Here is a 24,192-nt window from a genome sequence, read left to right as displayed (position 1 = left end):
TGATCAATGAAATGTCCCATCATGACTTCAGGACACTGATGGTGTAGCAATGCCCCACCACCCCTGCTCCTTTCTGGAGGCAAGTGGTGGTCTTAAGGTGTGGAATCCATGCTCAGACAGGGCCAATAGGTTTTCTTGGACTGCTTTGGCTAGAGTAATGGATTATGTGACAAGGTGGGTGGGCATATAGACAGTGGGAAATTCCTAAAATGGAAAAAAGAGCATTAATAAATTTTTTTTGTATCCTTTCCTTCCCCCACCTAACTTCTCTGTAAATAGTTCCTGGAATATAGCGCATGTTTATTAATTGCATTTTGACTTGACTTTTCAAAGAAAATAAATTTTACTAATATCTTCTCTTTCTACATTACCTTCATGTCCACAGGTATTGCTTATGGTTCCCTCCCAGCAACCCATCCACTGCCATGGAGGAGAGAAAAAGAGAAAAGTAGAAAGAAAAAGCAATTCAGCCAAAGGAACCAAGGAATCAACTAAGACTGAAGATGTCCATCACATTCCAAATGAGCATCCTCCCACTACTTCCGTGAAGGGAAAGAGGTAGACTTTGTCAGCTCTTCACTGGGGCCAAATGGGCTCATTGTCCTTACATATCTTGCAGTTTTGTTTTGTCATTCTTTATTTTTCCATTGTTGTTTTTCTGGTCCTGCTAACTTAATTTTGCATCAGCTAGTCAAAACGTTTCCACTCTTTTCTGAACTCTTTACATTTGTCATTTCTGATGACATACTCATGTTCTTTTACAATCCAGTACAATTTTTTTAGCCATTCCCCGTCTGTGGGCAAGGGCAGCTAGGTGGCGCTGCAGTCGATAAAGTGCCACCCCTAGAGTCAACAGGACCTGAGTTCAAATCTGGACCCAGACACTTACTAGCTATGCGACTCTGGGCAAATCACTTCACTCTGTTTGCCTCAGTTTCCTCATCCATAAAGTGAGCTGGAGAGGGAAATGGCAAACCACTCCAGTATCTTTGCCGAGAAAACCCCAAACAGGATCACAGAGAGTCAGACACGATTGATCAACTAAAAGGCAACAACAACAACATCAGTGGGCAATGGCTTATTCCCATTTCCTTGCTATGAATATCCAGCACTCCTGAAACCTTTCTTTGTGTCTTTGACTGGCTTAGTGTTTATGCCTAGCTATAAAACCTGGAGATCAAGAATTATGATAACTTCTTTCAAATACTTCCAAATTAATTTCCAGAATGATTAGACTACATTTTTTACTGAGAGTCGGTCAGTCTACCCGATTATTCAAAGTCCTGCAATGTTCACTACTGCTATCTTTTGTCACCTTTGCCAATTTGCTAGATGCCTCGCATCCACAAAATCATTAATAAAACCTATTTGGGGGCATCTTCCTTCCCCTAACCTCAATGTGCAAAGTACCTGGAACATAATATATGCTTATGAATTGCATTTTGATTTGTCTTTTCAAGGAAAATCTGTTTTATTGGTATCTTTTCTTTTGACATCACCTTCCTCTCCAAAGGTATACCTCATGTTTCCCTCCTAACCAGCCAGCCATGTCCATGGGGGCAGGAGGGAAGGAAGAGTTGAAAGAAAAAGCAATTTAACCAAAGGAACCAAGATGTAAACTGAGTCAAAAAGTCTATACTACATTCCACACCATGAGTCTCCCTCTTCTCAAGTGAAGGGAAAGAGGTAAACTTTGTCAATTATTCACTGGGGCCAAATGAGATCATTAGCATTACAGTACCTTTCAGTTTCTTTTTGTTATTCTTTTTCCATTGTTGTAGTCATAGACTATATTGTTTTTCAGATCCTGATAACTTGATTCTGCATCTGTTAGTCTAAACATTTCCATGCTTTCTGAACTCTTCACACTGATCATTTTTGACAACACACTCGTGTTCCTTTACAATCTCATGCCACAACTTTTTACTTAATGTACTACTTTGATTACAGTTCCTTGCTAGCTTCAAAAAAATGGCGACTATGAACATTTGGTTCTCCTGGGACCATTCTGTGTGTCTTTGATGGCTTAGAATTTATGCCTAGTGGTAGAATCAGGAGGTCAAGAGTCACGGACATGTTATTCACATTTTTAAATTAATTTCAAATTGATTCCCAGAACGGCTGGACCAATTAAAGACTCCTACCAACAGTGACTCAATCCATCTGTCAACTTGAAACCCTCCAACATTGACCATTACCATATTTTGTCCCCTTTGTCCATTTGCTGATGCCTCACATACATAAGAGTATCCATATACTTTCTAAAGGCATCCTTCGGAAAAAAGAGAGCAAAGTGTCTAAGATGAATCATTTTTGTAAATTGGGATTTTCATGCTTGTTTCAAGGTGGGGAGGGTGGGGAAAGGGAATAGCTTGGGTGGGGTGGGTGGTGATGGTACACCTGTCAGTTGATGATGTATTTATTCCTTGGTGACTCATGGGAAAATGTACCCATTGTTACTCAGCAGGCCATTATAATTTATTGTTGTATTTCTCTTTTCCTTTCATGCAGTCATGTTTCCTGGTCCACTTCTAATCAGACTATGTGAAGAGTAAACTGTATGAAAGTAAAAGTATATGAAAAGAGGCAAAAGAGAGGTAAGAAAGGATGATGGGGGCAAAAAGGAGGGGTTGCCAAGTTAGGAAATGGCTACTGAGCTAAGGTAAGAAGTTGAGTTGGCTTCGGTGTAAGATGAGTGATCTCAGGAAAAGGCTAGAGGTGGGTGGGGGGCACTGTATTTATGGGTTCTATTTCTTACGATCCAAAGTAGATGGAAGAAACCTGTCAAGTCCTTTCCCCCTTCCATTTGGAATAAGTTCCCAAGACCTGTGTTATGTGCTTTCACCTGTCCTTCTGTAGTAACAGCTGGATCATCCCCATAGCTGGAGCCCAGGGCATCACCCACATCTACAATGAAGCCTGCCACTCCAGGCTCCACCCCTGAGGAATGATAAAAAAGAGACTGAGAGAAAGAATTTCCTTAAACATGCATATAGCAGACCCGGATTGTGTGTCAGGTGCCAGGCTAAGTTTTAGGACATAAAGGCAAAATCCAAAGCCCCCCTAAGCCTCTAGGAGCTTACAGGCTATTGCAGGAAAATGATGCATACATAGTAAATTAAATACAAAAAAATCATACAGTTATCGTTTACACATTGCAGGGGTTAGGGGTGTGGCACCCCATGAGCTGGGAAATCCACATAAAATTTTTTGGCTCTCTGTTCATACCAGAGAAGTCTTCCAGCTTCATAGATTTCCTTCTCTTTTTTCTTGATATTATACAAGACCATCCATATATGTTATGCATTTCTGAATTTCTAAACTTTTTTGGGGTTGTCTGCTGGCCTTCACATGTCATCTGCAGCTTCTGCAAAGCTCCTCCCAAATTCCCATTTAATTTCTTATGTTGACCTGCAATATATTGAAATCGTGATGGAGAAAATCACAATGTGGAAGGGATAACTGTACTTAAGTCTGGAGTGGGGATAGTAGGGGCAATCACCTGTGTGATATGAAGCATAGTTTGTTCAAAATACATCAGGGGTTACAGAGGGCCTAGTGAAAGTGCAGGAAAGACTGAGGTAGCAACAAAGTTGGGGTTGACAGGGATAGGGATGAACCTGGGCAGGGAAGGGGGTCCTCAGCCCAGGTAATTCCAGAACTTGGAATCACAGTGAATAGTAAGTTTCCAAGTCCATCCCAGTGGATTGCTTCAAGGCTTTAATTCTTAATTCAGGGGGTATGGAGAGCAGGTGGTGGGGTGAACAAGGTATACAAATAGGTTATATGATGTTTTGTTAGGTGAGTCATGGCAAAATGTTGTTCAAAAATTCATCATTGTTTACTGTTCTTCTCTTTTCCACCCAGTCAAGTTTGGAGGCAGCTAGGTGGCACAGTGGCTAGAGCTCTGGGCCTAAAGTCAGGAAGACTTGAGTTCAATTATAGCTTCAGATACTTACTAGCTATGTGACCCTGGGCAAGTCACTTCACCTCTATTTATCTTGGTTTCCTCAACTATAAAATGATAGGTAGCATCTACCTCCCAGGGTTATACTAAGGGTCACATGAGATAATATTTGTAAAGTGCTTAATGCAGTGCCTAGCACGTAGTACGAGCTCTATTAATGCTAGCTATAATGATGATAATAATGTTATTTATATAATAATGAGTTGTATAATAATATTATTATTGTTATGCTTACTATTCTAGTTATAATCAAAATATATAAGAAGTGACATGGAATCAAGGTAGAGTTAGGGAAGGATGATGGGGTCCAAAGAGATGGTGACTATATTGGCCACTCAAGCTAAGGTAAGAGAGGGGATTTCGCTTGGGTGGGAGATGAGGAGGGTAGAGGGGGCACTCTAGCTAGCTATGTGCTAGCTATAGCACATATATGCTATATGATATATAGCACTCTAGCTATATATCATAAACATATCACCTTGTTCATGACCCAAGGTGGCTAGAGGAAACTGGTCAAGTCCTTTCCTCTTCCATTTGGACAGGCTACCAAATCCTCTATGGTGAGCTTTTCTTCATCCTTCCATAGTAACAGCTGGTTGATCCCCACAGCTGGGGTACAGGGAAACCTGTTGTGACCAGATTACTTCAGCAATCACTCACATCCACAATGCAACCTGCCACTCCAGGCTCTCCAGTGGGCCCCTTTGTTCTTGGAATCCCTAAGAAAACATAAAAGCAGCTCAGTGATACAGTGAATTGAGTGCTGGGCCTGGAGTTAGTAGGACCTAAGTTCAAATCCTACCTCAGACACTTACTAGTTGTGTGACCCTGGACAAGTCACTTAACCTTTGTTTGCCTCGGTTTCCTCATCTGTAAAATGGGAATAATAATTAGCACCTGCCTTCCCAGGTTGTCGTGAGGCTCAAATGAGATAGTAATTGTAACTTAGTGCCCAGCAGATAGTAAGCATTATATAAATGTTAACTATCATTATCTATCATTATCCTCCTTCTCCTCCTTCTCATCATCATCATCATCATCATCATTATACAGAATTCCCTTAAATGTGCATTCATCAGGCCCATTATGTATTCCAAGCGCTAACTTTGGTTTTAATACCCAAAGGCCCATTCATTATTTAGAATTTCATTATTAAGTCTCCTTTTGGGTCTGTGCCTTTCCTATATGTGATCACTGAACTGATTACTCTTTTTGTTGCAGTATGGTTTGTAATGGATGAGCATATTATTTCTGCTTTTTTTCATTTATTTATAATGTCCCTGTGCCCTAATACGCTATCAGTTTTTTTATAAATGGTCCATGTGGTACTTAAAATACATGTATTATTTTGTAGTCCCATTTATTTTTTTTTAATTTTAATGAAAATTATTTTCAAATAATGATATATTTATTTTACCTCCTTCCCATCTTCCCCCATCCCCTGTATTGAGAAAGCAAGAAAAATAAAAGCCCCAGTTAGAAACAAATTCCTCTCTTTGCCAAGTTCCAAAAAATTATGTCTCAGAATCTGTACTCTGAACCCATAGTCTTTATCAGGATGTTGGTAGCATGGCTTGGCCTACCCATAGTTTACATTATTCCATTTTTCTTTGACTCACCCATTCTTTAGGATTAAGTTATGTAGTTTTGAATTAATTTCTAATAATTTCTTCAACAGCTCTTTATTGAATATATTTATTTCTTGTAGTCTATAGAAGAAGCATTTCATATTTCTATCTTACATTCATTTTTAATTTTTTTATTCTGTAATACATGGTCCATTTTTGTGAAGGTGTCACACACAGCTAAGAAACAGGTATACATCTTTCTATTCCCATTCACTAGTTTCCAGGGATCTATAGCTAACCTTTCTAAAATTCTATTCAGGTTCTTCACTTCTTTTTTGTTTAGATTTATCTAGGTCTGAGAGGGCTAATGTGATGCCCCCCCCCACTGTCTTTTTCTCCCTATAACTTATTTAACTTTTTCTTTAAGAATTTAGATGCTACGGGCAGCTAGGTGACACAGTGGATAGAGCACCGGCCCTGAAGTCAGGAGGACCTGAGTTCAAATCTCGCCTCAGACACATGATACTCATTAGCTGTGTGACCCCAGACAAGTCACTTAACCTTGATTGCCTTGCCAAAAAAAAGAATTTAGATGCTATGCTGTTTGGCATCTTTCGTTTGGTATTAATATTAATTCATTGTCTATGGTATATTTCAGCAAAATATAGTTTCCCTGTTTATCTTTTTAGGTCTATTTTTGCTGCTGCTCTATCTGAGATCATGATTGCTACGCTTGCTTCAGGTAAAGTATAAGAGATTTTGTTCCAGCCACTTCTTTTAACTTTGTGTACATCTTTCAGTTTCAGGTATGTTTCTTGTAAGTACCATATTGTTGGACTCTGCTTTTTAATCCATCTGCTATCCTCTTCTGTTCAGTGAAAAATATGTTGGAAAATATAGCTTAGGAGCCAAGGACTGAGAGAGACCAAATATTTGTAGACTATAAAGAAGCCTCATCTGTCTGTCATGACTATCTGTCATGAATACTTTCTTCCAGAAAAAAAGACAAAGGTATTTAATATGGAGAGTACCAAATAACATTAGCAAATGAAATTGATTATATTTCAATGGAGTGGAAAATGACTTGTTCCTGATATGAATTGGTAGTCTGTCAGACCATCAGTTTGTTAGAGCAAAGATAATAATTACCATAAAACTAAGAGAAAGAATAAAATTAGAAAAAGACAGGGTATAAAATTAAAACTGCACCTTGACTTATTCATGCAAGTTATTGAGGCCAAAGGGAGTCAATGTGGTATAGTGGGTAGAGAGCTGGCCTCTGGGTCCAAATGTCACCTGTGACCCATCCCGGCTGCAAGACGCTGAGCAAGTCACTTAACTTCTCAGTTCTCCAAGCAACTCTCTAAGACTACGAATTACAAAAAAAAAAAAAAAAGGAGCTGACCTACATTGGTAAAGGGAATTTTCTTGTTTTCCATATTAATAAAATCACAGGTCCATTCCGTATAACCCTTATTTGCCAAACTGATAGATTAAATCAGTGAACCGTTTATTAAGCACCTACTATGTGACAGCTAGGTGGCGCTGCGGTGCATAGAGTGCCAGGCGTGGAGTCAGGATGGCCTCATCTCTCACAGAAGCTTACTAGCTGGGTGACCCTGGGCAAGTCACTTACCCCTATCTGCCTCAGTTTCCTCATCTGTAAAATAAGCTGGAGAAGGAAATGGCAAACCACTTGAGTATCTTTGCCAAGAAAATCCCAAATGGGGTTGCAAAGAATCAGACAGGACTGAAAATGACTGAACAACAACATGTACAAAAAAAGATCAAAGACAGTCCCTGCCCTCGAGAAGCTCACAATCTAATGGAGGCGACAGCATGCAAACAGCTATGTCCAAACAAGATATATACAGGGTAAATGGGAGATAATCAATAGAGGGGAATGTTCAATTAAGGGGGATTGGGAAGGGCCTCATGCAGAAGGTGAGATTTTAGCTGAGAGTTGAAGGAAGCCAGAGAAATGAGGCAGTGAAGATGAGGAAGAAGAGCATTCCAGGCATGGGGGACTGCAAGTTAAAGAGCATGGAGTTGGGAGATGGTGTCTTGTACGGGGAATTACAAGAAGGCCAGTGTTAGGAGATTGCATAGTTTGTGACAGGACTGAGAGGGGACACAGGTAATGAAGGTCTTTGAAAGCCAAACAGAGAGTTTTGTATTTGATCTTGGAGGTGATAGGGAGCCAGTGGAGTTTATGGAATAGGGAAGTGACAGGTCAGACCTGTGATTTAGGAAGATCACTTTGACAGCTGAGTATAGGAAGGACTGGAATGAGGGGAGACTGGAAGCAGGGAGGCCAACCAGCAGCTATTACAGTAGTCCAAGTGTTAGCTGATGAGAGCCTGTAACAGGCTGGTGCCAGCTTAAGAATCAGGCATTTTAAGAAAGGCATGAGACTTTTGGCTTACCTGCAGATTTGCTTTTCCAGAGAATGTGGACTTAGTTGATCTGCAACCATACAGCATTGTGTGACGAGCTGGCCTCAGGACCCAGAAGGACCTGGTTGTGAGTCTTCCCTGTCATCCAGAACAGCGGTATGATCCTGGATAAGGAACCTCTCTCTGCCAATGCAGGTAGGCACTTACTTCTGCAACTGACCATCTTTGAGAGTCACCTAGAGCAGAGGTATCAAACTCATGACCCACAATACTGCTGGGTATAGCGAGAACCAGAGGAAAATGTAATTGGGAAATATTTCACAACATGGATAAAAATACATCAAAACACAGCTAATATTCATATGTGGCTTTCAAAGCCAGTATACATCCACAGGGATCCTTAGATACAAGTCTAGCGGCCCCCATTTCTATTTGAGTTTGACCCCACTGGCCTGGAGTATTGAGAGGTTAGGTGACTTACCCACAGCCATAGAGGCAGTAAGGTTAAAGGTCGCACTTGAACCCAGATCTTCCTGGCTCTGAGGCCAGCTCACTATACATTGTACCACACTGCCATTGAAAAAGAAAGAGATTGGTCTGGCTTTTTTTTTGTTTTTTAGGCAATTGGGGTTAAGTGACTTGCCCAGGGTCACACAGCTAGTAAGTGTCAAGTGTTTGGTCCGAGGCCAAATTTGAACTCAGGTCCTCCTGACTCCAGGGCCAGTGCTCTATCCACTGAGCTACTTGGCTACCCCTGCTCTTTTCTTTTTGGGGGGTTAATGTTGATAACACTTTACTTTTGGAGTAATACACAGAGCTACAGCACCAGATTTGGAGGCAGCAGCTACAAGTTCAAATCCTGCCTCTGCCACTTATTAGCTACATGCCTCTTCCTGTTACTCAGTTCCTTCAGCTGTAAAATGGGGGTGGGGGATAGACTCCACAGCCTCTACCGTCCCTTTGGCTCTAAATCTCTGATCATTTTAACTATAGCAAATCCATTCAGCCGATAAGTGAACTAAGTAGATTCTTTGGGAATGGACTGAGAATACAAGTAAGACTTAAACAAGACTGTGCCCACTTTCAAATGTATTTTTGCCTTTTGTGGATTGGTTCCAGGTTATTTGGAGCTTTAAAGATAGTACCTGGAATCACTAGTAAGGCTGTGAATGTACTGGCATACACTAGAAAGAGCATTATCTCTGGAGTCAGAAAACCTGGGTTCAAGTCCCTGCTCTAACATTCATTACAAGGGCAACCTTGGACAAGTCCCTTCCCCTCCCTGGGCCTCAGTTTCCTCATCTGTTAAAAAAAAAAAAAATAGGAGACCCCTGAGATACCTTCCAGCTCTGGGGCTATGAACTATTAAGTTGAGCTTTGAGCGCCATCTAGTGGCTTGTAATGATATAGCACCTGAGCAGCTGCTCAAAGCTACACTTGTTGGTATTCAGTAACATTTCTCTTTGAGACCCAAACTATCCTTGAGGAAAGGAGGGAAAGTTGGGGTGAAGAGGTTCAATGTCACATGCATTTTCTTTCATTTGCTTTTCTTTAGACATTTCAGTTCTGGAAATTTTCCAGATCATTTTCCAGAAGCAAAATTTTAGAAAGCTTTTGTGCACATTTTTATTCAAGCTCACTGATAAATACATTGGGGTAAACAAAAGGAAAATCAGGGCAAGGGCACATCTTGCAACATATTCCTAGTGACCTCTCTCCATGTTAACATTGATTCCTTAATCAAGGCTGTTCTGGATCTCGTAATTCAGACAGATGTGAGCGCCTTGAAAGAGTTGACCTTGAAATACTTCAAAACCCAAATAGTTCCAATTTTTAGCCTCAGTTTGTTGCCAAGAACTCAATCTGCTCTGGCTACATCTCCTTCTGATTCTTATCTTTTAAGGAATGGGGATAATAGAGGAAGCAGGATAAAATTCTGGCTCATTACACCCCAGGCTGGACAGCTTTTTCCAAAAATGAATCTAGTTGGTGTCAAAGAAGGGCTTCTACCTTGAGAGCAAGAATTAAAAAAAAGAAAATTCCTAAACAATTCAGTAGGGGAAAGAAGTTGAATAAGGCATATGACTGCTTCAAACTTTCCGCCCCTACAAAGTAGCAGGGCGACCCTGAGATGAATTTTTCTCCTCTTTAGTCTCTATGGCTAAGGTCTATGAGGTATTTCACCCTCTACTACCACCACCACACCCAGCCTCCATCACTTCAATGAACTGGCTTTTTTGGGGGGGAGGAGTTAGGCGGTTAAGTGACTTGCCCAGGGTCACACAGCTAGTAAGTGTTATGTGTCTGAGGCCAGATTTGAACTCAGGTCCTCCTGAATCCAGGTCTGGTGCTCTATCCACTGTGCCACCTAGCTGCCCTTTGAACTGGCTTTCTTGCACACATAATATTTCATCTCCCATCACTACCTTTGTGCAGGTGGTCCCTCATACCTGGAATGCCCTCCCTCTTCTTCATGCTGCCTGCTGGCTTCTTTCAAAGATCAGATCTAGTGCCACCTCCAGCTGCTAGTGCCTCCCTGCCCTCCCCATTACCATTTGTTTGTTGTAAATGCTTACATATGTATAAGTCATCTCCCCTGATAGAATATAAGCTCCTTGAGGTCAGGGGCTGTTTCTTTTTCGTTGTTACGGCTGTATCCCCAGCACCTAGCATGGTGCCTGGCACAGAGCAGGCACTTTTACTTGTTGATTCTGGAGAAGTTCACCATCACAAGAAGGCTGTGCTGTCTTTCTTCCCAAAACTCAAGTCCTCGATCCCTTTGATTCTGCTTAATAGCCCTTTAGTCTTTCCTGTAAGCTTACAGGATTGTAGCTCTAGAACTGGAAGGGAGCTTGGATGTCAGTGAGTCCACATCTCTCAGTTTACAGATAAGGAAACTGAGACCCATTGAGGTGAAGTGATTTACCCAGGGTCAAGCATCTAATATGGTGGGATTCAAACCCAGGTCTTCCTGACTCCAAGTCTGCTACTCTCTCCCTCACTGTCCCCTCTTTCTTTCTCAATGATATAAACAGGGCTTCAGACCCTCCCTGGTGTTATGGAATCGTTCCAACAAGCCCCATGCTTCTGAGCTCCTCACACTGATAACCACTCAACCATGTAGATAACTGAATTACACACTCAACTGGCGATTAAGTATGGCCCTTTCTTTGCTGGCCTCCGAGGTCAGTGGGGTGTGGGGAGAAGGCAGCCAGTCAGGATCTGTGTGCAGTGAGCCTTGATGAGGGGCAGAGCAGGACCCAAGCATTCCAGCTGACACTCCCACTGCCCAGGGGGCGAGCATCAGCAAACCACAGACCATCCATTGCCTGTTGCTTGAGTCCAGTCATTCAGTGGCCAGGCTGAAGCACACAAAAGCTGTTTGCCTGAATCTTGAGAGAGAAGGAGAAGCCTGCTGAGTTTACTTCTTATTCAGAAACTCGTCAGATGTGAGTTTTTAAAGGACTAATCCAGAAAACTGAAGAAATCCAGTCTTGCACACATGTACTGGGAGGCAGTCCAGTCCATTAGAGAGTGCTGGGTTTCAACTTAGGTCCTCTACCTGGGTCTGAATCCCAGTTCTTCCACTTATGCCTGTATGACATGGGGCAAGTCACTTAACCTTTCTGGGCCTCACTGTCCTCATCTGTAAAATAAGGAGATTGGGCTAGATGGCCTCTGGGATTCCCCTTTACAGGTCTACACCTAGAAGTATATGACTATAGCATCTCAGAGTTGGAAGGGGCCTAAGAAACATCTAGTCTAAACCCTCCCTGGCCAGTAATCTCCATTGAGCATCCTCAACATGTAGTCACTAAAGTAGCCTCTGAAGGCATGGTTCTTTTGTTAGCAAGTTTTCTTTACATCAAATTTAAATTTACCTGTCTGTAACTTCTACCCATTGGGCAGCTAGGTGGCGCTGCAGTAGAGAGAATGCTGTCTCTGGAGTCAGGACCTGAGTTCAAATGTGGCCTCAGACACTTACTGGCTTCATGACCCCAGGCAACTCACTTCACCCTGTTTGCCTCAGTTTCCTCATCTGTCAAATGAGCTGGAGAAGGAAATGGCGAACCTGTCCAGTATCTCTGCCAAGAAAAACCCAAAAATGGGATCAGAAAGAGTTGGATATGACTAAATTGACAAAAACAACAATTTCTACCCATTACTCCCGTTTTTGTCTCCTATACTTGAAAATTGAAGTCATAGGTCTAGACAAGAGACCTAAAATTTTTTTTTTTAGTCCCAAGTGTACCAACCTCAAAGTAGAAGAATTCTACTCTAAGTAGAAGACTCACTTGAAAGTCAACAACCTTCTGTATTATTTGCCAGGAGGCAACACTTTGAGACTTGGATGCCAGTCATAAGTAGTTAATGTCTGAAGGAGGCTCTAAAGAAGGAGAAGCCTGGGGCAGCTGGATGGCACAGTGGATAGAGCACTGGTCCTGAAGTCAGGAGGACCTGAGTTCAAATCCGGCTTCAGACATATAACACTTACTCGCTGTGTGACCCTGGGCAAGTCACTTAACCCCAATTGCCTAAAAAAAAAGAAAGGGAAGCCTATGGTGCTGGAGATGATCCATTTGGGGAGGAGAAAGAGGCATCTCTGGGCATGAGAGGAAGTGTGGTACATAGAAATGGTAGGAAAAGGCCTGGACTTTGAGGTTGGGTTCTGCTACTTACCATTAGCTATGCAACCTTGAGCAAGACCATAGAGTAGAGTGGATAGAATGCTGGATTTGGAGTCAGAAGCAATGGTTGTTCATTTTTCAGTTTTGTCTAATTCTGTGACCCTTTTGGGAGTTTTCTTGGAAGAGATACTGGTTTGGTTTGCCATTTCCTTCTCCAGCTCATTTTGACAGATGAGGAAACTGAGGCAAACAGGGTAAAATGACTTGCCCAGGGTCACACAGCAAGTAAGTTTCTGAGGCCATATTTGAACTCAGGTCCTCCTGGCTCCAGGGCCAGCACCCTGTCCACTGCTGTGCCACCTAGCTGGACCCTAAGATTTTTGTTTGTTTCTTTGTTTTTGGCTAGGCAGTGGAGTTAAGTGACTTGCCCAGGGTCACACAGCTAGGAAGTGTCAATTGTCTGAGGCCGGATTTGAACTCAGGTCCTCCTGACTTCAGGGAAGCTGCTCTATCCAGTGTGCCACCTGGCTGCCCACCCCGCCAAGATTGTTCATACTTGCATTCTACTACAGTAACTCAGAGATGTTCCAGTATCAGTCTGTTAATTAACAGATTTAGTATTACACTTACAAAACCTCTACTGCTCACCTGCCTCGATTATAGAAATTTTCTATGAAAGGAAAAGGAGAGACATAGTTATGATAATGTCAAGACTAGTTCCCTCCAGGGTACAGACTGATCTGACCTGTGCCATAATAGGGGGAAAATCTCCCTCAGCTCTGTTTGATTCCAGGCATGAGTCATGACAATCAGTCATGTAGTCACAGGGTATCAAAAACCAGGCTCAGGATTAACCAGGTGGGGCAATTTCCCATTCAAAAAGGAAATATAAGAATGGGGAACCTGAGTCAAGAGGGCCACGCCAAGGTCATCCCCAAAGCCTTTCCCAGGCACGGCATCCACCTGTAGCAGTTCTCAAACTGCAGCACATGCTACTTTCTACTATTGGCTTTAAGACAATTCAGACAACCATCCCTGTAATCAAAACTCAAAACAATGTCAAATTATAGTCCTGAGAGTTTTTACCTCAAATAGCAAAATTTTACTAACAACAACTTAAGGCTTGAATATTATTAATTCCTCCTGTCAGTCACATTTCATTTTTCCATTGCTTATAAATTAAAATTAACCACATTCAAGGGTTTCAAACACGCAGCAAATGCCTGATAGTTGACTCCTACCTGGCTTCAGATCTCACCTCTGACCCCCACTGACCAAACCCATTACATTGTACTCCACACAGTTCTTCCTCTAAGACCAGAATTTGAAGAGCAGATGCTAACCTACATGGGTAGAGGGAGTTTCCTTACAGGAAGTTATCTATGCCAATGAAATCACATGTTTGGTGCCTCTCAAATGGATAGACCAAGGAATGTGAAATAGTATACACTGATTTGAGCAAAGGATTTAATAAAGTATCTCATCCTGTTACTGGGGAAATGTGGCTAAATGATAGAACATACAATCAGCAGAATTTGACACTTGGTTGAATGGCCAGACTGAAAGAAGAGTTCAATGTCGGCTTGGCAAAAGGTCTCTAGTGGAGGACCCCAGGATCTGTGTTTGGCCCTGTGCTATTTAACACATTTAGCAATGACTTGGATAAAAGCATAAATGGAATAATTAACCAAATGTGCAGATAACACTAAGCTGGGAGGGCAAGCAAACACACTGGATGATTGAGTCAGAATCCAATAAATTTTCAATAGACAGGAGCAGTGGTCTGGCTCTAATAAAATGAAATTCAGTAAGAATAACTATGGTTTGAAAAAAATCAAACTCACAACTATAAAATGGGGGAGGCGTGAAAAGAGAGAAGATTATTTGAGAAAGACTAGCTCATTATGAACCAACAATGTAGTATGGCACTTAAGAAGCACGTGGGTAACTAGGTGGTATAGTGGTTAGAGCTCCAGGCCTGGAATCAGGAAGAACTGAGTTCAAATCCGGCCTCAGACACTTACTAGCTGTGTGACCCTAGGCAAGTCACTTCACCCTGTTTGCCTCAGTTCCTCATCTGTAAAATGAGCTGGATAAGGAAATGGCAAACCACTCTAGTATCTTTGCCAAGAAAACCCCAAATGGGGACATGGAGAGTTGGACATGACTAAAATGACTGAATGACAAAAAAATGACCTTTACAACTATGTGGCTGGGGAAAGAGGATGACACTGAGGTTTTAACCTTAGAGACTGGAAGGATGATGGTGCCATTCACAGACATTTTAAGAAGTTAGAAAAAGAGGGGTGGCTAGGTGGTGCAGTGGATAGAGCACCAGCTCTGAAGTCAGGAGGATCTGAGTTCAAATCTGGCCTTAGACCAAACACTTGACACTTGCTAGCTGTGTGACCCTGAGCAAGTCATTTAACCCCAATTGCCTAAAAACAAACAAAACCCAAAAAAAGTTAGAAAAAGAGGCAATTTTTCTTGGGGAAGATGATGAGTTAAGAGTTCGATATACACCAGCATGACCTTGAGGTAGAGCAGTCCAATGGGTAGTCCAATGGACAGTCAGCACTGTTGGACTTTATCTCCAGGTGGAGGTTAGGGCTAGAGAGACAGATCTTGATGAGTTGACCCTTCTATCAATTTTACTCCCTTCTTTGAAGTATTCATAGATTTAGGGCTAGAAGGGACTGCAGAAGCCATTGAGATCAACCCTCTAATTTTCTACTTGGGAAACTGAGGCTCAGGAAAGTAAAGCAATTTGCCCAAACTCACCAAAAGGATCCGAGAGCTCAAGCTGAAAGGGACCTTTGAGGTCATATAATGCAATCCCTTCATTTGACAGCTGGAGAAACTAAGGCTCAGAGATGGAAAGTGGTTTGCCCAAGGTCACAGAGGAAAGTAATAATTGGTAGAGGCACGACTTTAGATCCTACCCTCTTTCCACTGTAACATGATCATATAACATAATATGATATAATATAATATGTAACACGATCACATAACAAAATAGGATGTGATATAATTATAATATGTAATATGATCTTGTAACACAGTATGATGTGATGCAATTATAATATGTAACATAATGTGATGATGGGGCCTGGGGACCATGTAATTGCTTAAGGAGTTATGTGTTCCCCAAGTCCTATCATCATATTATATCCTAACTACCTTTTGATGACTAGATAGAGGTAAATGTATACAAGAAGGTAGGGAGGAAGCACAGTATAGTAGAAAGGAAACTGAACAGAAACCAAGAGATCCTGCTTCTAGTCCTGGCTCTGGCACTAACAAGCTATGTGACCTTGGCCCTCTCTGGGCCTCAGTTTCCTCTATAAAATTAGAGACCATAGGGGTAGCAGTCATGATCTCAGACAAAGCCAAAGCAAAAATGGACATAATTAAAAGAGATAAACAGAGAAACTACATTTTACTAAAAGGTTCCATAGATAATGAATTAATATCAATGCTAAACATATGTACCAAATGGCATAGCATCTCAAGGAAAAATTAAATTAGTTATAAGGAGAAATAGACAGTAAAATTATAATAGTGGAGGACCTCGATTTATCCCTCCCAGACTTAGATACATATAACAAAAAAAAAAAAAGTTAAGAACCTGATAGAATGTTAGGAAAGTTAGATTGATAGACCTCTGGAGAATATTGAATGGGAATAGGAGTATACCAATTTGTCAGCTGTGCATGTCACCATCACAAAAACTGACAATTTATTGGGGGCATAAAAACCTCACAAACAAATGTGGAAAAGCAAATATATAAAATGCATCTTTTACCAACCATAACACAATAAATTCAACAAGAGCCTTTGAAACAAACACTAAAAATTAATTGACTGCTAAATAATTTAATCCTAAAGGATGAGTTGGTCAAAAAACAAATCATAGATTTCTCTTATTCTATTTGTTTAATTCCATTAAAGATAATGGCAACAATGAGACAATATACCAAAATTTGTGGGATGCAGCCGAAGCAGTGCTTAGGGAAAATTTTATATATCTAACTGCTTTCATCAATATAGAGAAAAAGAGCAGATCAAGGATTTGGCATGCAACTAAAAAACTAGAAAACCAATTAATTAAAACCATTAATTAAACACCAAAATAGAAATCCTGAAAATCAAAGTAGAGATTAACACAATTGAAAGTTTAAAAAAACAACAGTATTGAACCAATAAAGCTAGAAGCTGTGTTGTTTTGGGAAAAAATAAAATAGAAAAACCATTAGCTAACTTGATTTAAAAATAAAGAAGAAAACCAAATTAGGAATATCAAAAACGAAAAAAGTGGGTTCACAATCAATGAGGAAGAAATAAAAGCAATTATTAAAAGTGATTTCACCCAGCTATATGCCAATAAAATGGATAATCTAAATGAAATGGATGGATGTTTATGAAACTATAATAATTTCTTAGATGAACAAACCTAGAAATAAAATACTTAACCCTATCTTAGAAGAAGAAATTGAACAAATCAAAAATGAACTCCCAAAGTGGGGAAAAACCCAAGACCAGATAGATTTATAAGCAAATTCTACCAAACATTTAAAAAACAATCCCAATACTACATAAGCTATTAGAAAAAATAGGAGAAGGAGTCCTCCCAAATTCCTTCTATGGCGCAAATATGGCCCTGATACTAAGCCAGGGAGAATCAAACCAGAAAAAGAAGACTATAGACCAATATCCTTAATGAATATTGATGCAAAATTTTTTAAATAAAATGTCAGCAAGGAGATGACAGCAATATGTCACAAAGATCATAAATTATGACCAGGCTGGATTTATACCAGAAATGTGGGGCTAGTTCAATATCAGGAAAACTATACACATAATCGACTCTATTAATAATAAAAAACTACAAAATCATATTATTATTTCAATTGATGTAGAAAAAGCTTTTGACAAAGTACAATACCCATTCCTGTTTTTTAAAGAAAAACACTGGATAGGAGAGCAATAAATTGAGTTTCCCTTAAAATGATAAGTAATATCTATCTAAAACCAAGAGCCAACATTATCTGTAATGAGTATGTTAGTTGCCTTTCTAGTAAGATCAAGGGGGAAGCAAGGATGCTCATCACCATCACTATTCAACATTGTACTAGAAATGCTAGCTATAGCAATAAAATAAGAAAAGGAAATTTAAGGAATAAACATAGGCAGTAAGGAAAAAAAATTGTCACCTTTTGCAGATGATGTGACGTTTACTTAGATAGCCCTAAAGAGTCAATTAGAGGGGCAGCTAGGTAGCGCAATGGGCAGAGCACTGGCCCTGGATTCAGGAGGACCTGAGTTCAAATCCAGACTCAAACACATAACACTTACTAGCTGTGTGACCCTGAGCAAGTCACTTAACCCCATTGCCTAGCCAAAAAAAAAAAAGCCAACTAGAAAACTAAGTGACATAATTAACACCTTCAACAAAGTTGCAGGATATAAAATAAACTGACAAAAATAATCAGCATTTCTGCGTATTATCTTGCAGGAAGAAATAGCAAGAGAAATTTCTTTCAAAAAAACTACAGGAGGTATAAAATACTTGGGGATCTACCTGCCAAGAAACACACAAGAACTTTATGAACACAGTTATAAAGCACTTTTTACAAAAAGAGAAGATCTAAGTAATTGGAAAAATAGTAAGCACTCATGGATAGGCTGAGGTAATATAATAAAAATGACTGCCTGAATTAGTTTACTTATCCAATGCCATACTAATCAAACTACCAAAGGTTTACTTTATAGGACTAGAAAAAATAATAACAAAATTCACCTGGAGGAACAAAAGGTCAAGAATATTAAGGGAATCAATATTTTTTAAAAAGGAAGGATAATATCTCAAAATATACTACAAAGTTGTAATCATCACAATTTGTTACTGGGTAAGAAATAGAATAGCTAATCAGTGGAATAGATTAGGTACACAATATATGCAAATGCACACAATAGCCTAGTATTTGATGAATCCAAAGATCCCTATTGAGAAAAGAACTCACTATTCAAAACTGTTGGGAAAACTGGAAAGTAGTCTGGCAAAAACTAGGTATGGACCAATATCTCACCCTGTTTTCCAATAAGCTCCAAATGAGAACATAATTTAGACATACAAAGGTGTAAGCAAATTAGAGGAGCATGGAAGAAATCACCTGTCAGACCCATGGATAGGGGAAGGGTTCATGACCAAACAAGAGATAGAGAGGTTCCTAGGAGATAAAATGGACAATTTTGATTACATAAAATTAAAAAGTTTTTGTACAAATAAAACCGATGCAACTAAAATTAGAAGAGAAGCAGAAAATTGGAAAGAAAAATCTTTGCAGTAAGTTTCTCTTTAAAATATATATAATATATACATATGTATGTATGTGTATATATATATATATATATATGCATATATATATGGATCCAAGTAAAACGTATAAGAAAAAGAGCCATTCTTCAATTGATAGTCAAAGGATAAGAATAGACAGTTTTCAGAGGAAGAAAGTCAAACTATCAATAACAATTTGAAAAAATGCTCTAAATCACTAATAGCTGGAGAAATGTAAAATAAAACATCTCTGAGATGCCACCTCACAACCATCAGATTGACTAAATGGACAAAAAAAGACAAACGGCAAATGCTGGAGTGGCTGTGGCAAAACAGGTACTTTAACGCATTGTAGGTGGAACTGTGAACTAGTCCAACCATTCTGGAAAACAGTTTGGAACTATGCTCCTTAGTCTCCTTTACTGGATCTTCATCTAGGTCATACCTGCTTACTGTGGGTGTCCCACAGGGCTCTGTTCTGGCCTCTCTTCACTTCTCTCTCTATACCATTTCACTTGGTGATCTCATCAGCTCTCATGGATTTAATTATCATCTCTATACTGATGATTCCCAAATCTACTTATCCAGCCCTAACATCTCTGCTAACCTCAAGTCTCACATCTCCAAATGCCTATTAAACATTCCTGAACTAGATGTCCTATAGATATTTTAAACTCCAAATGCCCAAAACTGAAATTTTAAGAAAAAAAACCCATTCCTAATTTCCCCATATTCATTGACTGACCAACTGATCCATATTAGCAGGTTAACTTTTAAGTGCAAGCAAGACTTCCTTTGGAAATATCTTTTCCTAGAAACCCCTTGTTATTTGGGAGGGCAGAGTTGGGGTAAGGAGGAATAGTGTTACTCATTCAGGGGCAAAAATAGAATTCTAGCTGTGACACATTACTAGCAAACTGGTAATTCAGTGAAATTGTCCTTTGCAAGAAAAATGTAGTACTTGGAATGCAAGCTATTAATGCATCTGACATTTACAGGGAAACAGAGAGCCCTGAACTGGTAGGAATTCGGAAGACCTACATACTAGCTATGCGAATCTGGACAAGTCATTTCCCCTCACCAAGCCTCAATTTCTCTCTCCGAATTTAGAATAGATGGTCCCGAAAGCACCTTTCAGCTCTGACATTTTGTATTTCTGTGATTAATAGGCAAGTGAAATGTTCCACTCTGGATGGCAGCCTCAGAAATTGCTCTCAGCTAAGTTTGAGCTACAAACCAATTTGAACTAATATCACCTTTTGAAATGGACCCGAAAAGTCAGAGAGCCAGTGTTTGGTACAAATTGGAAATGTGATCCTATAAGCTCTTTGATGTAGAAATGAGATTGACATTCAAGAAACTTCCCTTTCAGGTTTGCAAGTCACATAATATCTTTGAGACACAGCTTTTTCCTAGTTGTAAAAGGGCCAAAGGGAGAAATAGTTTTCCTCTTGCCTCCTACTATGAGTGGAGGATCATTTAGAGTTATACTTGTTTTTCAGTCCTATCTGACTCTCTATGATCCCATTTGGGGTTTTCTTTATAGAGATACTAGAGTTGTTTGCCATTTCCTTCTCCAGCTCATTTGACAGACGAGGAAACTGAGGCAAACAGGGTGAACTGCCTTGTCCAAGGTCACACAGCTTGGAAGCTGGATTTGAACTCAGAAAAAGGAGTCTCCTGACTCCAAGGCCAGTGCTGTATTCACTGCACTGCCACCTATTACTGCGGAAGGCAATACCATCCTCCCAGTTCCCTAGGCTCAAAACCTAGGTGAACTCCTCACTCTCTCCCACCCCCTATATCCAAGCTGTTGTCAAGGCCTGTCAATTTCATCTTTGCAGAATCTTGAATACAAACCCTTATACCCTCTGACACTGCCCCAACCCTGGTGCAGGCCCTCATCACCTCCCATCTGGACTATTGCAAGAGCTGCTGGTGGGTCTGTCTGCCACAAGGCTCTCCCCACTCCAAACCATCCTCCAGCTGCACAAAATAATTTTCCTTTTTTTTGGTGAGGTGATCGAAGTGAAGTGACTTACCCAAGGTCACACAGCTAGTAAGTGTCAAGTGTCTGAGGCTGGATTTGAACTCAGGCCCTCCTGAATCTAAGGCCAGAGCTCCATCTACTGTACTACCTACTGTCCCCTAAAATGATTTTCTTAAAGCACAGGTCTGATCATGTCTTCCATCCCTCTACTCAGTAAACTCCAGTAGTTCTTTATTGGCTCTAGGAGCAAATACAAAATCCTCACTTTGGTGTTCAAAGCCCTTCTTAACCTAGCCCCACCTTTCCAGTCTTATTACACCTTATTCTTCAATACATTGACACTGACTGAAATAATATGAACAATATTTTTGTTGTTCTGTTATTTCATTTGTGTCCAACTCTTCATGACCCCATTTGGGGTTTTCTTGGCAAAGATACTGGAGTGGTTTGTCATTTCCTTCTCCAGCTCATTTGACAGATGAGGAAGCTGAGGCAAACAGAGTGAAGTGACTTGCCCAGGGTCACACAGCTAGTAATTGTCTGAGGCCAGATTTGAACTCAAGAAGATGAAGCTTCCTGACTCCAGTCCCTGGGCTTTATCCACTGTGCCACCTAGCTGCCTGGTATGAAAAATATTACACCATGAAGGGAAATGAACCATATTTCCTGAATCAAAAAGACAATTGTACAAACTACCTAGAAATCAATGGTTCCAAAGAGAAATAAAACTGTTACAAGAAAATATTAGGAATGCATTAGATTGGAAATTAGAGCCTCCAATGAGAATTTGGGGGGGGGGATAATATAATACAGTAAACATTTATCAAATGCCTACAATGTGCCGGGCACCATGCTAAGTGCTAGGGACACAAATTAGAAAAAGAAAGACATCCCCTCCTTACCTCAAGTAGCTTACAATCTATTGGGGGAAGACAACATACAAAAAAAGCTACAAATCTAAAGGTGAGAGTGGCTTGGGCATGATGACAACAGAGTTGAATCTAGCTGGTGGGAGATGAAGAGTTGGTTAAGTTTCACAATTTACAATGTCAATAACAAGCAACAGATTTTGTAAACGTGGCAGAAAGGCCTTCAAGTATGAAGGAAAACTAATTAGAATAACCCAGTATCGTTCTATAGTCAAGAGAAATCATGGAAGAAAACAAAATATAGTATATTCCTAAAAGCAAAGCAACTAGGGATATAAGTCCAAATATTATAAACTTCAAAGCCAAGTCTATTGGTCAATTTTAAAAGATGAACTTTCAATGAAAGAGGCATTTGAAGCATTAGAGACAGAGAGAAAGAGAGGGATGAGAGAGAGAGAGAGGGAGGGAGGAAAAGAGAGTCAGAGGGAGGGAGGGTGAGGGAGGGAAGTGAACAGAATATTCAGCTTGCAAACAGATGCCTCAAGCAATGGAAACACAAGAAAAGGAATGAAGTATATAATAATCAGGAAAATGTTAAGTAGTGAAATCCATTTTTTTATATTTGTAGGAGTTTTTTTTCTTTACAAGACCTGTAATTTCATCAGTTTGTGAGATTTCTGTTGATCAGCTTTTCTACCAATGTAATTTGACTCCCAAACGAGCTTCCTGTCCACTATGCAATGTTAGCGTTTGGTTTTTTTGTTCGTTTGTTTATTCATAGGTTATTATTTTTAAAAGAAATTTAACTGTGGTCAAGGAAAGAACAATGTGATATCATGCTGTGACATAAAGGACCTATGGGAGGGAAGATTTAAGGGAGAGGTATAAAGGGTCAGGAGAAGAGGTGGTAGAAGAGTGGAATGAATACTGGGTAGGGGAAATAAACACAGATAAGTCCATTAAAAATTGCCTGGTGGGGATGGTCAACGAGGAACTAATCCTTAGAGCATGCTTAGTGTTTTCCTTCCTTGTGGGTTTCACAGGGTATGGGCAGTATTCTTTGCCTGTTGTCAATCTAGTACGTGAGCTTTGGAAGTCAGTTTCAGCCTTGAAGACCCCCACTTAGTGCTATGGGATGATGAAAAGTCTTCTGATTGGCCGAAGGTCCAATGGACTGATGATTCAGTAAAGGCTGAGGCAGAGGTGAAAGGACATGTAAAAGTTTGAATGGATGGCCTCTCAGTCTTGTCTCTAGTGGAGAGCTTCTATGAGCTGCAGGGTTGGGGAAGAACAGCAGCCAGCACCATTCGCTACCTCTAGCCTCCATGTACCTATGAACATACATTACCTGTTTCTTTTGGTTTATTCTTTCCTGATTTTAGGTGAATGAATATCTGGAGATGAAAGTAACCAGGTTATGACCTTGTGAACTTCCAAAGCTCAGAAGAACCATCAGAGATCCCTCTCAGCAACTCTAGTCACTAGCAGAAACCTCTGGGTCCAGCAGCAGGAGCCACATGACCCAGCACACATTAGTTTGACCCAGAAGCCTCGAGACCCCATTGGAAGGAACCAGCCCTGTGGAGCAAGAGGGCAACTCATCCATTGTGATGCCACAGCCTGATGCAAAGTTAGTGAGGACTTGATGACTCCTGGGGTCATCCACTACAAGGTTCTCCTTGGCCCCACATGTTACCTACATGTGTACTCACTGCATTAGAATCAACTGCTATAAGACCAAATCTACTCTCTCCAGGGCCGTTGTATATGCAAGGGGAGAAGGGGCTTCCTATTTGGGGCATGTATTTGTACTCTCTGTCCTCGTTATACTTTCTTAATAAATATCCCTTTGTAAAAGCTAATTGATGTCACCTGACTGATATATATGTTGGTGAATGCACCAGATGGGGGCTCATGAGCAGTAGTATTAAAAGGAAGGAAGGAAAGAAGGAAGAAAGGAAGGAAATATTTATTAAGTACTTACTGTGTACCAGGCGCTGTGATAAGTGCAGAGCAAATCCTATCAGGAACCCTTTAACCTGGCCCTACCTTTCTAATCTTCTTACACCTCATTCTTCAATCCAATACTTTCTTTGGCTGTCCAAATTTGGTGCTACCATGATGCCCATTTTACAGATAAGGAAGCTGAGGCAGACAGAAGTTAAGTGACTTGCCTAGGGTCAGATAGCTAGTAAGTGTCTGAGGCTGTATTTGAACCAATATTCCTGACACCAGGCCCAGAGCTCTAGCTACTGCAGTACCACCTAGCTGTCACAATCCCTCTGGGTTTCCTTAGAATCCCGAGGGGAGTTATTGCCATCTGACTGTCATCTGCCACCCTGTGGGAATTCAACACATCAGTGCAAGTGTGGGTTGGGAGAGTAAGCCCAGAGAGGGTGCTACATATATAAAGTAAATACTGCATAATTGGTGTGTG

General features: G+C 40.5%; 1 long non-coding RNA gene across 1 annotated transcript; it reads left to right on the top strand.

Moving 5' to 3' along the window:
- Nucleotides 1-1,525: 1,525 nt before the first annotated feature.
- LOC110194709 (uncharacterized) lies at nt 1,526-23,617 on the top strand. The gene is made up of 4 exons (XR_002320779.2): nt 1,526-1,686; nt 2,512-6,277; nt 7,982-8,126; nt 23,138-23,617. It is a non-coding gene; the product is annotated as an uncharacterized LOC110194709 (long non-coding RNA).
- The last annotated feature ends 575 nt before the right edge of the window (nt 23,618-24,192 follow it).

Source organism: Phascolarctos cinereus, unplaced genomic scaffold, assembly GCF_003287225.1.
Source record: "Phascolarctos cinereus isolate Bilbo 61053 unplaced genomic scaffold, phaCin_HiC Scaffold_8;HRSCAF=390, whole genome shotgun sequence".
NCBI lineage: Eukaryota > Metazoa > Chordata > Mammalia > Diprotodontia > Phascolarctidae > Phascolarctos > Phascolarctos cinereus.
The sequence above is the reverse complement of the archived record's forward strand: the minus strand, read 5'-3'. Positions and strand labels throughout refer to the sequence as shown.